General features: G+C 39.4%; 1 protein-coding gene across 2 annotated transcripts in view; it reads left to right on the top strand.

Annotated features, from left to right (window-relative positions):
* Positions 1 to 1,065: 1,065 nt before the first annotated feature.
* LOC123760074 (serine/threonine-protein kinase VRK1) overlaps positions 1,066 to 17,934 on the top strand; it is a 112,049-nt gene continuing 95,180 nt past the window's right edge. The window contains exon 1 of one of the 2 annotated variants that reach the window (XM_045745533.2): positions 1,066 to 1,149. The gene's annotated coding sequence lies outside the window, so the exon portion shown is untranslated. The remainder of the gene's footprint in view (positions 1,150 to 17,934) is intronic. The other variant, XM_045745529.2, reaches the window with a different exon arrangement.

The raw sequence follows: 17,934 nt of genomic DNA, 5'->3' as shown, positions 1-17,934 counted from the left end.
TCTTGTGTCTGAACTGCCCGAAATGGTAGATTTTTTTAATTATCAAAATTAGGTATATACAGCAATATGCTGCTACCATATTCTATATGAGATATTACAGTGTAGATCAAGAACTAGCTATAGGTTCAACTATCATTTCCATCTCACAGGATGGTTAGTCATACATGGATGGATTCAGGGAGAAAAATACCTGCCTCAATACAAAAACAAATCAACAATGCCTCAGGTGAGAACATAAAATATAAGGCTGATCTGTTACCCTTTCACTAGCAAAAGTACAGCACAAGAATATCTTCCAATATTCCTGAGTGTATCAAGTAATTACAAAGCTCAAAGTACCTCAATACCATTAGATCTGAAGTCACTGATAACAGGACAATCACAGATATAGTGTTGGAGAGTATGTCCCAGCTCTTGTTCACATAGTTTACAATATGAATGTTCACCATTGGGGGGATTCATTACCTGCAGCCACCTGCCATAGATATCAAAGTGGTAGAAATATATGGGTGGGATCCGTCTTCTGTCGCTTGTAAACTTGTATTCTAGCGCCCTACTCCCTGGCCCCTGTCCTCCATGGTCCAAGAACAAGTCAAGACTTAAGTATGCAGATATCTTAGTGTTTTAGTGTTTTTAAGGTCTTGTTTTAGGTCTTAGTGTTTTCCTTCCAGAAACGCTTTGCGTAATAGTGGCTTTAGGCATTGTATGTACTAGCTCTATCTATAAATTCATCAACTTTTGTATCTTACCCTGTATGTATGTACTTTACCTGAATAAATATTGTATTTGTATTTTGTATAAATCCCATCTCCCCAGCAACCCCCCCCCCCCCGTAGGCCCGAGGGCTGCGCCTCTCATCGCTCAACTGTTTCCGATTCAGATTTTCAACTATTAAATTACTCTGCTCTATTTTGTAATTACAATCAATAAAGAACTAAAACTATTCAAGCTAAAATAAGACGTCATTATTTAATTGATGACAATCAGCTAAAATTAAAATATGAAGTAAATAATAATATAGTTTCCTTATATACAATCGTAATTTAAAGTTCCGTTTGTATTGGTGTAAAATTTAAACGCTGTTGTGTTGTGGTATTTCTGGTACAGTGCTCGTCATGTCTTAGTTCTTCGTCCATGGTTCACTGCAAGGTAACTACCTAATTATACTCTTCTTTTAAAAGCTGTGTCTAGTTGTCAACACAGGACACTCAAAGTAATCAGTGAAAAATGTTGGATTATCTGCACTGTTGATGTCCGGGTTAAAATTAGTCATTTGTGTAAGAGATTCAAATTTTACATTATTTGCTGACGGTTTATGGAGTTGCACCGTAAACTATGAATAAGTGTTGTTGTTGTATACCTTGTATAAAGAGTTGACCAGTAGAGTAGAGTTAACAGTTATCGCGCAGTCTTGGAGACTCTATCTCCAAGAAAGCGCAGTTAGCTGACCAACTAACCATAGTTGGTCAGTTGGTCGATATTTTAATATCTGCAGGCCTATTATCTAAGGCCTATTATAATCTAAGGCCTATTGATATATTGCTCTTAGGATACAGTATTTAAGCTGCACTGTTCAACGTCACAGTACATTGCGCGATATTGTGATGGTGATCATTGCTATCTTCTTATATGTGCTGTCAATCTGCTGTATGGTGTCTATTAATCTTGTTTAAATTACCAATCAAGCTGTCAATGTAATCAATCAGAGCTTTAATATACCAATGTGCTTTAATATACTTACTATTCTCTCTCATCTTATTTTTTTTCTTGCAATGTATCTGTTATCATTTTATTAATTCTGTTAGAATTTACCTACTTAAAATTATCTGTTAGATTAAGGACCTGCCCGAAACGCTGCGCGTACTAGTGGCTTTACAAGATTGTAAATACTGTGCTATGTATTCTCACAAACCCAATGTATCTTCTTGTATATAAATAAATAAATAAATAAAGAGTTCAGTCCACAAATGCTATATTTATTTATTTAAAAAAAAGTACATTGGGTTTATGAGGGTACATAACATTGGGGTTCTTACGTTCTTGTAAAGCCACAAACACGCATAGTGTTTCGGGCAGGTCCTTAATCTAACAAATAAGGTAAGAATATTAATACAGTAGATTACCACACCAGGCCTATCATTATCATTTACCATTAATAGGTTATTAATAATTAATAGGCTTTACAAGAATGTAAATATCATGATATGTATCCTCACAAACCCAATCTATCTTCTTGTATATCAATAAATAAAATAAAATAAAATAAGATACATTGTAGCAAAATTTGAGTTCAGCAAAATAACTACAGTATAAATTGATGGCAATGATTTCAATAGTGAAGTTACAAGTCTTAATAACTAATATTGGAAATGTGGGTAATACAAGATATAGTGTGAGTTTGAAGTATTAGGTAGGAAACTATGAGGATGAAATTAGGTACTTTTTTATTTTACTTTTGAATAAGGTTGGACAATTGTTTTTAATTCATTAAGGACTGAGGTTCCATTGACTAGTTCCTTTTATTTGCATGGAGTGTTTGCACAGATTTAGTCTGACTCTTGGAATATCAAAGAGATATTTATTTCTGGTGTGGTGCTCATGGGTTCTATTACATCCATCAAGGAAGTGTTTCAGCTCAGCTCATTTAGAAACAAGGTTTTGTACATGTAATTAGCACAAGAGAATGTGTGTGGAGTGAGTGTATGTTTAGCATGTTTAGGGATTTAAACAGAGGGGCTATGTGTTGTTTGAAGACAGAGTTTGTTACAGTTCTGATAGCAGATTTTTGCTGGGTGATGATAGGCTTCAGGTAATTTGTAGTGGTTGAACCCCATGCACAGAGGCTGTATGAAAGATTAGGGATAGATTCTTGTTGTACTTAGAAAATTATTTTGTGTTAACAAGCTTAGGTATACTGTACAGAGCAAATTGTGTGACAAATTGCCAACATGGGTTCAGGGAGGGTAAATCTTGCCTGTCTGGCTTAATAGAATTCTACAACCAGGTGACAAAGATTAAGCAAGAAAGAGAAGGATGGGCGGACTGCATTTTCTTGGACTGTTGTTAAGCCTTTGACACAGTACCCCATACGAGGCTGATACATAAGCTGGAGAAACAGACAGGAGTAACTGGTAAGTTGCTCCAGTGGATAAGGGAGTACCTAAGCAACAGGAAGCAGAGAGTTACAGTGAGGTGAGACCTCAGATTGGCATGAAGTCACCAGTGGAGTCCCATAGGGCTCTGTACTCGGACCTACCTGTTTCTGATATAATGTACTTGAATGATCTCCCAGAGGGTATAAAATCATTTCTCTCAATGTTTGCTGACAATGCCAAAATTATGAGAAGGATTAAGACAGTGGAGGACTGCTTAAGACTACAAGAAGACCTTGCCTTGAGGTTACCTTGAGATGGTTCCGGGGCTTAGCGTCCCCATGGTCCGGCCCTTGACCAGGCCTCCTCGTTGCTGGACTGGTCAACCAGGCAGTTGGACCTGGACAAACTGAAGGAATGGTCGAACAAATAGTTGTTTAGAGTTTAACCCAAGCAAATGTAATTAATGAAGTTAGGTGTACGGAGCAAGAGGCCAGATACAAGATATCATTTGGGAGATGTAATTCTTCAAGAATCAGAGAGAGAGAGAAAGATTTGGGGGTTGATATCATGCCAGACATGTCCCCCGAAGCCCATATCAACAGGATAACATCAGTGGCATATGCCAGGTTGGCCACAATAAGAACAGCCTTTAGAAACTTGTGTAACTTGTATAATCACTCAGAACTTTGTATACCACATATGTCAGACCAATCCTGACATGCAACTCCAGCATGGAGTCCATATGTAGCCAAGCATAAGACTAAACTGGAAAGGTTCAAAGGTTTGCCACCAGACTAGTACCCGAATTGAAAGGTATGAGCTACTAGGAGAGACTACGGGAATTAAATCTCACGTCACTGGGAGACAGAAGAGTTAGAGGGGACATGATCACCACATTCAAGATTCCCAATGGAACTGATAGGGTAGATGAAGACAGGCTATTTAACACAAGGGGTACATGCACTAGGGGACATAGGTGGAAACTGAGTGCCCAAATGAGCCATAGAGCTATTAGAAAGAATTTTTGTAGTGTCAGAATAGTTGATAAATGGAATGCATTATTTTTAGGAAGTGATGTGGTGGAGGCAGACTCTCTACACAGTTTCAAGTATAGATATGATAGAGCCCAATAGGCTCAGGAACCTGTACATCAGTTGATTGACAGTTGAGAGGTGGGACTAAAGAGCCAGAGCTTAATCCTCACAAGCACAACTAGGTGAATACAGCAATGTGCTGCAAGCATATTATATATGAAGGGTTACAGAGTGTAGATGAAGAGCCAGCTGTGATGTCTGAGTTCATCTAATATCCCCATCTCAATATAGAATGGTTGTCATACGTACATGGTAAGGGTAGAGTACAAGAATATCTTTCAATATTAGTGAGTGCATGAAGTAGTTACAGAGCTCAAATTATCTCGTTCAATTTGGTCTGAAATCATCATTAAATTAATAACGGGGCAATCACAGATATAGTAATTCCAATTGTAAACTATGTTCACATAGTTTAAAATTGAAATACTCGACATTGGATGATTAATTCCTGCAGCCACCTACCATAGGTACTGTATTGGTCTCCCTGCCTAATTCTGGCAATTACAATGTCACACTGACTGCAGGATGTTTTGTGCTACTGTATCTGTATATATAATTCTCGGTCCTTGTTCCGCACCATATTGGAATCTTACCCAACTGTCAGTTTGGTTACCCCATGTATAGGATTCCAAAAATGTGTAACCAAGTTAAAATATTGGAGTGTCCAAACTGAAAGCAGCCCGTCCTTAGGCCAGGCACGTTAACAGTTGCCGTCCCCCCAAGACGCACCCATCAATTTTAATGTACTGCATATTATAAATAGGTTTATTCTCATATATAAATTAAAATTTTATTCATTAAGGCATAAGTTAGGTTAGGTGTTTAGGTTCTGTTGACGATTATTTGAAAGTACATGGGTGAAGCATTTACAGCATGTTAATAATAATGATTTTTTATTAACTTAACAACTTTTTTATTAAGTCTTGAAAAATGTTTTCCCAAATTTTGTTTTCGTGTGTTCCAACATTGTTGCACATTTTTTGGTATATTATAATAATATATGCAGTGTTTATAATAATATATGCAGGGATTAGCATCTTATAACTCAAGTTTGCCTTACCTTACGGGTGCAAAGTGGGGTAACTTTTTTGTGACATCTATGTTTAACAAAAAGTACTTTCCTCTTTAAAACAATGTTATATTACATTTATAACGTCTCTTAAATGGGTACAATCTGTGTCTAGATGATGATCTTCACTCGTGGTGCAAATTCTGCATCTTCGCTGCTCAGCTGTTGTTTCCATTTCTAATTTCCTGGGTACTTGTATACAAGACGAATTGTTGTAATTATGGATTCATTCCTTCTGCCACCTCCTTTTCATCCATAATGATTAAGGTTGTCTGCTGCGACTGCATTGTACTAGCGTACAAATTCACAGACTTGCTCTGCTGTCCTTCTTCCTTGGCTTCTTTGTCATGGTGATATTGTTGCTTGATGATGCCCTTGATTTGTAAAAGGGTCTTTGGGGATGAAGTATTCAGTGAAATCTTCAGTACCCTCAGCAGGAAGCACATCTGCTCGTTCGTTTTTACAGATTCCAACGTGAGAGGGACTCACGGGAACTTGATTATTCTTCCCTGGCTCGATAGCATTTTCACCGTTCTAATGATTTCAGCCACTATCCCTCGGTTTAATGCCAGGTATTTTTTGAGACTATGGTACCGCTCTTGGGTCAGAGCGGATCACTGTTTTCCTTGCTCTCCGTTCTAGATACATATATTAATTCTATAACTGGCAGTGAGCTCTGCTGGCTTGAGGAAGCGTTTTTCTCAATCCGATCTTTTTCTTCATTTTCGTTTTAGAAGGTATTAATTCTGATTACAGTGCATGCTGCTCTGTTTATGCCATTAATAGGGATAGCTGATTCATCAGTGTAGATTTAATCTAATTCATTTAATTAATTTCCTCGAAATATACAGTATATTTCTCATTTCTTGAGGTAACATGCTGGACTTCTTCGTTGGCATCTCATATGTATTTAAATCTTACATGGTTCTTCCTCCCAGGGAGCAGCCATCCTTAAGGCATCAACTCATGTGCTTGCTCAAGAAGGTGGAGTTCTTCAAGAAAGCATACTAATCGATATTGCCACTTTGAGGTTTTTTCTCCTATACCTACCTTGAGGTTACCTTGGGGTGATTTCGAGGCTTAGCGACTCCGCGGCCCGGTCGTCGACTAGGTCTCCTTGTTGGACGCGGCTGCTCGCAGCCTGATGTATGAGTCACAGCCTAGTTGATCAGGTATCCTTTGGAGGTGCTTATCGAGTTCTCTCTTAAACACTGTGAGGGGTCGGCTAGTTATGCCCCTTATGTGTAGTGGAAACGTGTTGAACAGTCTCGGGCCTCTGATGTTGATAGGGTTCTCTCTCAGAGTACCTGTTTGCACCTCTGCTCTTCAATGGGGGTATTCTGCACATCCTGCCATGCCTTCTGGTCTCATGTGATGTTATTTCTGTGTGCAGGTTTGGGACCAGCCCCTCTACTATTTTCCACGTGTAAATTATGTATCTCTCCCGCCTGCGCTCAAGAGAATATAGATTTAGGCTCTTTAGTCGGTCCCAATAGTTTAGATGTTTTACTGAATGGATTCTTGCAGTTAAGGATCTCTGCACGCTCTCCAGGTCAGCAATCTCTCCAGCTTTGAAAGGGGCTGTTATTGTGCAGCAGTATTCCACTCTAGAGAGCACTAGCGTCTTGAAAAGTATCATCATTGGTATAGCATCTCTAGTGTGAAAGGTTCTTGTTATCCAACCTGTCATTTTTCTTGCAATTGTGACGGCTACTTTATTGTGTTCTTTAAATGTAAGGTCTTCTGGCATGAGTACACCCAAATCCTGTACATTGCCTTTTCGTTCTATGTAATGATTTGACTGCGTTTTGTACTTGATTTCCGTTTTTATATTTCCATTTTTTCCGTAGCGCATGAGCTGGAACTTATCTTCGTTAAACACCATATTATTTTCTGTAGCCCATAGAAAGACCTAATTTACGTCTGATTGGAGATTTGCCGTGTCCTCTATGTTGTCTACTCTCACAATTCTCACCCATAACTGGTGTAGGTAGAACTCAAGTGTTTTCTTGGCAATATCATTATAATGTGTGTGTAGTGGGGGGGGGGGGGGAGTCTCTGGTACTCTTATAGCAACCCTGTGGAGAAATGCCCAACAGACCACTGGAACATTATCAAACACAGTGCACAGTTACAAACCCATTAAGATTTCAACTTAGATTCAACAGAACATAAGAAATTGTTAAACACATTGGGTAAAATCTTACTGAAGCGACCATACGATTCATAAATACTCATACTCCGCCCAAGTAAAACAGAAACAAGTAACACTTAGTGGGCCAGCCAGAGGTTTAGGGCTCACGCAGGAATATCCCTGCACAATAAATAAGCAACCTAAACATTCAGTTCCTTGATCTTGATAATTATTTTTGATACTCCACTAATTATTGCCATGGCTTCATTTTGTATGCTTTTGATTTTTGTTTATATCTTTGAGGGATACGTGCATAACACTGGTACAACACAGTCTGTGACGTATCGTACACATGCAATGTACATCAATTTAAGTACGGCAATAGAAGCTCCGTTACCATTCCAGGACATGATTCTCTGTGCTCTGAGCAGCCTATCCTCCGAGTAGACAGTACGTTTTAATACTAAATGTAATAAGTACAATCCTGACTATCGACAAATTACATAAATAAACTTAATCGCCAGCATCGCACCAAAATATTGTAAATATTAGAGTTTACCTGAAAAGCTGTATAGAAAACCAGGACCTAACTTAACCTTGGGAGTGTAGGAGGACATGCGTGTAAGTAGCATTTATTGCTTCTTAATTACAGTTAGTACTTAACCTAAAGCTATATTGATATTACAATTTTATAAAACTAATAAAACAAAACTAAAGTCTTTCAATAAATTATAAAGTAACTCAGGATATTTTAAAATTTTGTATAAAATCTCGATTGCTTAATAACACTGAAAAAGAAATTCTTTATATTTAAATCTTGTGTATAGAGAATTGGACACGAAAACTTAAACCTAAAAATTTTCAGTGTATTAACAGAAAATGAGGAATATATGGGGAGGTAAATGTAACAGCACAATTAGGTGTATTTATATACTATGCAGACAGTCAGGAATGTACTTATTACATTTAGTAATAAAACGTACTGTCTATTCAGAGGAAGGATTGCCCTGAGACGGCTCTTACGTGCTCCTACCAGTTGATAAAAATCCTCTTGTCCTTGCTATAGGCGACAGTAACTCGATAATGTTAACCCATTCAAGAACTTCACCATTAATATGTAGGTCTTCGGTTTCTCTCCTCTTGTGATGGGAGTAAGATTTTGTCTTATTTCTGGAGAGAGTGAAGTCAAGTTTAATACATTTTCTTCAAGGAAGTTTAATTAATGTTCTGATAACAAGCCCATTCAGATGGACTTGTATCAGAACATAACCTGCATATCCCACTTGTTATACTGTTTCCGGACACTCTATATTAGCAATGACATTCACTAACTTGGTAAGTAGTGTGGGGCATAAGACTCCACCTTTAAATGAGCCGTTAAACGTATCTTTGACTTTCCTTCCTGTGAGATTGTCTTGTTGATGGTAGGTGCAGTTTGCATGAAGGGTCTATATCCTCCTGATGACTGCACGAGTACAAATGTTGGGAGACGCGTTTATGTTGAGAATGACAAAGTTTCAAAAGTGTTTGTTATCTTGTACAGCAGATAGAGGAGCGGCGACCAAACAGAGGCGTGTGTTAGAGGGAGACTTGCTACACTGTAGGGCGGGATGTTGTGTTTATGGCGTCAGCTGATCCTTGGTGTTGCGGCGAGGCAGTTTTCTGTGTTTGGCTGCTGGGGGCGCCAGGTATAAATGGGCACAGGTCAAATGTGGCCCAATTTATTGGTCGACTGGAGATATTTAGCCAGTGCTTTGACTATTTGATATTTTCATTTAACGAGTGGTCACCTCCTCTTAATATATGCTCGATGGTAAAGGGTATTTTAAGTGCGCTAAATACTTGTTTGAAATTTACTCTGGCACTATGATGTCGGAAACAGTGAAGGAGATAGTGTTCGATTGTTTCGGGCACCTGACAGTGGCTGCAGAGTTCGGTAATGTCTGTTCTATATTTAGAGCTGTGTGCTGCCAGTTTGGTGTGTCCCCAGCCTTAATCTGGTCATCGTTATCAATTTCTCTGCTTTTATATCTGACATGTTTCCAAGTTTCCTATTTTTTTTTATGGGCCCATAGTACAAAGGTGAGCATGACTTTTTCCATTTCATTACAAAAACTTGAGTGATGGTATCTTTGAAGGCTTCTTTACGTGCAACATGAGGAATTGGATGACGGGTAATGTGAGGCGTGTTGTGTATCGCTTTGGCTAGTTGGTCTACTAGTTCATTATGAAGTATACCACAATGTGTCGGGACCCATTGGAAAGAGGTGTTATAACTGTTCAATCGATGTTTATGAGGAAGTTGAAGGCATGGGTAAACAAACTCTTTCCATGTTGTAGAAGAGTACATAATTGCTTGAATCGCATTCTTAGGGGTCACTACAGTTTGTATATATGCCCCAACTGGTAATGTTGTGATTATTTGGAGAGCTTGGTATAAGGCATATAATTCAGCTGTGAAAATAGATAGTTGGTTTGGCAACTGCCATCCCTGCTTGAGATGTTATTTTGGTATTCATACAAAAGTTACTGCTTCTAAGAGAGGTGCGGATTTCATGTACAAGGCAGAGTATGTGATAAAGTGTGGAGCATTGCTGTCGAAATCCAGTTTGAAGTGACGGTAAAATAATAATATACTCAGGTTATCATTGGAGGCGAGTATGTACTAGCCTTTCCATGACTTTACTGAGACATGATAGAAAAGAGATAGGTCTCTTCGACGCAGGTTTGGATGGGTATTTTCCTGGTTTGATGAAACTTTACTGTGTCACTGGCTAAATAATTTACTATACATTTCATTCACCTGGGCACTAGGAGGCTCGAACTGCAGACCCCACGAGCGTAAAGTAGGTCTATTGACCTTGTTATGAGCTTCTTCCTCACACTCGCGGGGTCAGCGGTTCGAATCTTATAGTGCCCAGGTGAATGAAATGTTTATTTTCACGATAGTGTGGTTGACAATTTAATTTACTGTACAATTAACTGTGCTCCGCCATTTACCAAATTCGTTAAGCCCTTCCTCTAGTAATGACCAGACCACACACTAGAAAGTGAAGGGACGACGACGTTTCAGTCCGTCCTGGACCATTCTCAAGTCGATTGGCCCTTCCTCTAGTATTCCTTTATTTTGTATCAGAGGCAATTTAGAATAATTCTTTCAAACATCTTATAGCACAAGATACGAGACTGATTGGCCTGTTATTGCCAGGATCTATGGGTTTCGGTACGGGGACAATTACTGTAAGTTTCCATTGTGTTGGCAACACTCTACTTGAGTATGATTTATTGAAGAGATGGGGTTGTGGATTCTTCGAAACTTCACATAGTGCACTGAGTATGTCATAACTGCCCCCATCTTCGCCAATTAATTTAATATTAATTTTGCCCCGAAGGGCGAGTTTATTGGGCAGCGCCACTCATGCTGTGAGTGAAATACCGCCATAATGACAGTATTGGGCAGCGCCACTCATCTGGTGAGTGAACACACCGCTATAGTGACAGTATTGGGCAGTGCCACTTATGCTGTAAGTGAACATGCCGCCATAGTGACAGTATTAAGCAGCGTAAAGATACTGGGGAAGATAGCAGACGCAGACGATTGTCATGCCCTTCAAATTGATCTAGATAAAATAAGTGCTTGGAGCGATATGTGACAAATGGAATGTGAACAAGTCTCATGTTACGGAATGTGGAATTGGAGAAAATAGACCACACACAACTTACAAATTATGTGAAAAGGAATTAAAGAACTAATAAAGAACGAAATATAGGGGTGGTTTTGGATAGTAGACTTTCACCAGAGGAACATAAGAGAACATTGTGAGAGGAGCGTATGCGTGGCTTTCCAACTTCAGACTTGTTTTTAATTGCATGGATGGTGAAATACTTATTGACTTATTGTCAATAAGTATTTGTCAATAAGTATTGTGATTTCTGTGTGTATTGAAGTGAATAAATACTTATTCACAATAAGTTCATGACTTATTTTGAAGCCAAAATTGGAATATGCAGCAGTTGTATGGTGCCCATATCTCAAGAAGCACAGCAATAAACTGGAAAAGGTGCATGGGCATGCTACAAAACGGCTTTCGGAACTGAAAAAAAAAGTTATGGGAGGCTAGAAGCATTAAATATGCCAAAACTAGAAGATAGAAGAAAAAAAAGAGCTGTTATGATCACTTACAAAATTCACATGGGGCCATGATGAGGGTTCGAACCTACGTCCGGGATGTTGCCAGACGCGCCTTAGTCGACTGCGCCACAACATGGTAAAAGAATTGCAACCTGGAGTGCTACTGCCCGAAACAGTAGCTTTGGAGAAGCATCCCGCAGCTTCTCCAAAGCACAAACCGGGGTTTCACACAATTCCCCGCATGCACCCGGGCTCTGTCAACCAGATATTCTACCTCTTTGCCCTTCAATACATTTGATATATCACGCTATTGTGATTTTTTTGTGTATTGAAGGGCGAAGAGGCAGCATATCTAATTGACCGAGCCTGGGTGCATGGGTGGAATTGTGTAAAACCCCGGTTTGTGCTTCGGAGACGCTGCGGGATCCTTGTGAGGGCAGTAGCACTCCAGGTTGCAATTCTTTTACCATGTTGTGGCGCAGTCGACTAAGGTGCGTCTAGGAACATCCCGGACGTAGGTTCGAACCCTTATTACGGCCCTTGTGGATTTGTTCATTTGATATATCACGCTATTGTGATTTCTGTTCAGCATGTGCTAGACGGTTGGAACAAGTTAAAGTGAGGTGGTGGAGGCCAAAACTGTCAGTAGTTTCAAAGCGTTATAGGACAAAGAGTACTGGGAAGATGGGTCACCACCAGCGTAACTCATCCTGTACCAACACTTAGGTAATTCCACACGTTTACGTCTCTCTTACTTTGAAAGGATAAGAAAGCTGCTATAGTAAATGTATCGAGTTATTAAGCACTAAACCACAGAAGGGGATACAGGTGCTTTACATAATAAATATTGGGTACAGGTCCAGTATAATTATCAAATGTTCCAATGTTCAGATAGATGCAGAGTTCAGCATGTGGTCAACACCCTGGTTGACCATACCAACTGGGAGGCCTGGTCGGAGACTGGGCCGCGGGGCCGTTGTTCCCCGTAATCTACACAAGGTAGCCACAATGTAAGGAGGTATCTCAGCCCAGGAGGTCGAAATTCATTAGATATGTATGTTAGTAATAGGATGAAGCTGTGCCAAAACTTTTATAATATTACCTTGCAATGATTTCTGGGCTCAACGTCCCCGCGGCCCGGTTCTCGACCAGGCCTCCCTGGTCGATTGATTTCACGCATCTCTATCAAGCAAATATGTTATAAATGCGAGTCAATCTAAGAATGACTGATCTGTTATGTAGTAATATTCATGGAATTGACACAGCCAACATGCTAGGTTGTTGATATCTGAGCACCAACTTCTTGTTGGTTGGTTGTTGCCAACTTCTGGTTGTCCATGAAACTGGGCGAGATAGGGGAATCTTTCCCTTTCTTTTTTATCTGTTTCTTTCTTTTCCCCTCTTGCCCACACCCAATTATGATTTTTTTTTATTCATGAAATATAAAATGCTTGAAGCAAGTTCCTGCATAGTCACATGGCCGACGACCAGCATGTTATCGGGTCACGTGGCCGACTACTGCAGTGTTGTTGTTTTAAATGCAGCTACTGGGAACAAAAAGTTCCAAGTAGCACGGGCTATGGTGGACTTACCTGGCACAGGAGCGGGGCTGTAACTGTGACTACAGTGCCGTTGTTGTTTTAGATACAGCTACTCTGAACAAAAAGTTCCAAGTAGCACGGGCTATAGTGAGCCCGTAGTGGACTTACTGCAGTGCCATTTTCGTTGGGTTATATAAGGGCGGCTTCACTTTTGCTACCAGCACCAGCCTTCTCTGCCAGACGTACGATTATGGTTGAAGCAAAATGTATCGAGGGATTTTATTGACTAGTAGCATTATTACATTCTTCAAACATAATGTATTAAGTTATACGTGATTTATAATTTTAAAATAATTTTAATACCTATGATATATATCATAGGTATTAAGAATAGATATTAGGCAAGGGAAATATGTTCTTAGCGGACATCAATAAACACGTTAATAAGACTCTTTAAAGTATTTTATGCTAGTTATTATTATCCTGCAACGTACTATAAGAGGGAGAGTAATCGAAGAAGCAGACAGTAAACCGTTATGGTGTATGTTAAATAGAGAATCCCTTGGCAATAAGAGCAGGTGGTTTACAGTGTACGGCAGCCAGGCTGGAGGAGAACATAATAGTGGGCGGGATCGATGCGGCCGGGTAATGCTCGGAGCTTCCCTCCGTCTATCACCTCATCTCTAAACAAGTCATTTACAATGGCGCGCTCTATTGAATATTTAACATTGTCTTATTACAAATATATGTTTACGGGGTCATTCATGCCCGTGCCACCTCTTGGGTGGCTTAATCTTCATCAGTCAATCACATATATGTTCGCACAGTATGTTTACGTGCGTGAGTGCGCGCAGTGTCAAAAGCACTCAACAGACTGCAAGAAACCACTGCGAAAGTACCATTATCAGGTCGTGTGAAGTCGTTATCATCACACGACTTGATAATGGTCCAGTACGGACCGAAACATTGTCGTTTGTCCATGTTCTGATGTGCGGTTTGGTCATCATATAGTATGTTAAATTTTCCCCATGTGTTTTTTATAACAAATGTTTATGAGTCATACCGATTTTGTTAATTTATTATATACCCTCATTCCCATCGTTTGGTCAGCAGTGGAAAAGGCTAGAGAAGCGCACATAATGGGGGGTCAGGACTGAACCCAAAACTTTACCTAAGCCAGTTACAATAACTGAATTTTGGATTCGGTTCTGAGCTCATTAAAGTGCCGGGAGCTAGTCATTATTCTTAAAAAGATGCCACATTTAGCATATACTTATAATGAATAGTCTAGTATTAGCGTTTGTGAAATACTAATGGTAAAAAAGGGTTGGATTAGTGAACAAATCAACAAATGTGTGGGTTGGATTAGTATTTTGAGGAGGCTGTGTAGCGGTGGGAGGGGGATGCTTTGCCGACAGTGGGGCTAGGGGTGGGGGAAATTGGTGCTCCTTCCATGGTTTGGGGGAGGTGTTGTAAACATTGCAACTTTTGTCACCTACAGTCCTACACAAATGCAACAATTTGCAACTGTTCTTGCTCAGTTTCCGATTTACACATAACACATGAAGGTAGGTTAGGCGTGGAATCTCTTAGGAACAAAGATCAATCGAGGTCGAGTGGAAAAACAATCAGACTAAATCATTTGCGCCGCGGGCGATGCGTGTCCGTACTTGGCCAGCGGGAAGGCTGTACCTTGGATACTTTCAATGGCGTTGCCTATACGTCAGAAATTAATTTTAAATAATTATTCAACACCCCATTTTCATAGAGTATTTTTATCATAAATTATCTTTCCTATATTGAACAAACCAATATAACTCGAATCGTAGTCACTGGCTGAACTGTTTTCGTAGAATACAGGTTTAATGTTTTATCTTAAAGTTGATGGCAACAGCATTGGGAGACAACTTGGTGCGTTGCTATGACGACGAGACGCTGACGGGGTCGATCACCACGGATGCTGTGGCCAGGAATACTTAATTAACTAGCTACGGCTTGCGAGGATGTGGCCGGGGGGGGGGGTGTTGTCTAGTGGTACTGAATTCTGTTGGATCTCGTAATGATAACGAACGATAGAGAGGTGCCTACAGTTTTCGCTTAGTTATCCCAAGTTGAAGTATAAATGTTGTTGTGTACCAATACATCTTTCAAATTCTCATTAATGTCCCTATCTTGAGGTTATCTTGAGATGATTTCGGGGTTTAGCGTCCCCGCGGCCCGGCAGCTGTCTAACTCCCAGGTACCTGGTTACTGCTAGGTGAACAGGGGCATCAGGGGGAAATAAACTGCCCATTTGTTTCCGCCTCCACCGGGAATCGAACCCCGAACCTCAGGACTACGAATCCGAAGCGCTGTCCTCTCAGCTGTCTTCATCTATCATCTAGCCTACACTTTATAAATTCCTTTGCTGACAATTAACAAACTCATGGAAATTAGTTTTGTGGAACACTGGTACAAAAAAATAATAATCTGAATTGTTATTCTTTGTAAAAATCAAGCACGTTTAGCATTGTGATAGTGTTTAACCAGCCCGTCCTCAGACCAAGTTCATTCCATCCAGTGGTCGACCCCACAGACGCATTCATCTATTTTAACCTGCTGTTCAATAAAAATAGTAATTTTCTCAAATATAAATTAATATTATATATTAGCATATTGTGCATACTTAGGCACTGGTTAGGTTAGATGTTTAGGTTCTGTTGGCGATTATTTGTATTTGTAGTACGTGGGTGAAGCAGTTCCAGTGTTGTAGATTGACCAGACCACACACTAGAAGGTGAAGGGACGACGACGTTTCGGTCCGTCCTGGACCATTCTCAAGTCGATTGTGAGAATGGTCCAGGACGGACCGAAACGTCGTGTTCCTTCACCTTCTAGTGTGGTCTGGTCAACTTACTTTAGCCACGTTATTGTGACTCATCGCCTCCAGCGTTGTAGTTCGAACAAAAGTCGTCAGCGAACCACTTGTTCCGGAAGTGTTTAGACGTCATCTGTTGTGAGTCGTCTGTAAACCGTTTTTCATTCATAAACGGGGTTTGGCGGTTGCATGGAATGGACTTTGGGTCTTTGTTTAGAGAACGGGCTGGTTTAGCTGTGCGCATCTGGTGCTCCAGCCTGTCCTCCAATCAAAGACCGAAAAATGATTCCATGCGTCCTCCAAACAAAGACCCAAAAGTGATTCCATGCACCCGCCAAAGCCCCAAATGAATGAAAAACGGTTTACACACGACTCACAACTGATGACGTTCGAACACTTCCGGAACAAGTGCTTCACTGACGAATTTTGTTCAAACCACAACGCTGTAAATGATTAACCCGCGTACTTCAAAAACAAATAATCGCCAACAGAACCTAAACACCTAACCATACCTAACCAATGACTACATATGATTACTATGCTAATATATAACAATATTAATTTATATTTGAGAAAATTCCTATTTTGAATGAACAGCATGTTAAAATGGATGAATGCGCCTTTAGGGTTAACCGCTGGATGGAATGGACTTGGTCTGAGGACGGGTTGCTGTAAATGCTTCACCCACTTGCTACAAATACAAATAATCGCCAACAGAACCTAAACACCTAACCTAACCTAGCCTAACCTAACCAATGCCTAAATATGCTCAAAATATAATAATATTAATTTATATTTTAGAAAATGCCTGTTTTGAATGAACAGCATTTTAACATTTATGAATGCGTCTTTGGGGTCGTTGGAAACATAATTATGTTCTGTAAACTAGTCTAAACCTAAGATAAAGAAACAATGTCGTACCTAGTAGCCAGAACGCACTTCTCGGCCTACTATGCAAGGGCCGATTTGCCTAATAGGCCGAGTGATTTTCTTTATTTTTAATAAATTGTTTCCAATTGGTTTATTTTAATTATTAATATATTATATTAAGAACATATATTAAATTAAGAACATAAATTATTGATTTAGATATATTAAGAACATAAATTATTGATTTAGATATATTAAGAACATAAATTATTGATTTAGTTAGGTTAGGTAAGGTTGGTTAGGTTCGGTCATATATCTACGTTAGTTTTAACTCAAATTTAAAAAAAAATTGCTCATACATAAGGAAATGGATAGCTTTATCATTTCATAAGAAAAAATACTGAAAAATCTATAAATTCAGAAACTTGGCTTATTAGGCAAATCGCCCCTTGCATAGTAGACCAAGTATTTCATTCTGGCTACTAGGTACAACATATATACATATGTCCTAAGATTGGTAGAACAATTGTGTCCGTTTTAAACTCATAATCGGGAATCCTGGGCGGGACAGAACTAGTTGGGCACGTTTCCTTTCACCTAATGTCTCTGTTCACCTGTCAGTAAATGGGTGGTACTCGGGAGTTAGTCAACTGTTGTGAAGTTGTATTCATGAGAGTATCAGTAATTAATCCTTGGGGAACCTTGATAATAAGTTTAGCACAGGCTGTCTGTCCCCGACAATATTATTTATTATTAATTATATACTCAGCTACCTATCCTCAACAAAACGAAATATTATATATATTTATAACCCCCCTGTAAATACTGTTATGTATAATAACAAAATTTAGTTATCTTTAGAATCTGCCTGAAATTTGTGGTATTGCAAACATTTATTAACACATTTCATAACGTTTGTAACAATACAATGCATGTATGCTGTAGTTTTTTTTAATATTGATTGATAGAAATTAATACTATCGTCATAGATGGCCCCGATGTTTCACATAAAAACGCTTTATGAAGCGTAACTGTTGACAACAAAGAAATTTCTAGTAGAACAATCATTCCTCCAGAGATTACCAGTTAGTTTAGGTTAGTTCATTTATTATGCACCCCATACCCATCTTGTGGGCGGTAGT

Source organism: Procambarus clarkii, chromosome 16 (genome assembly GCF_040958095.1).
Source record: "Procambarus clarkii isolate CNS0578487 chromosome 16, FALCON_Pclarkii_2.0, whole genome shotgun sequence".
In the NCBI taxonomy this organism is placed as follows: Eukaryota; Metazoa; Arthropoda; class Malacostraca; order Decapoda; family Cambaridae; genus Procambarus; species Procambarus clarkii.
Note: the sequence above shows the minus strand (reverse complement) of the source record. Positions and strands in the feature narration are given on the sequence as shown.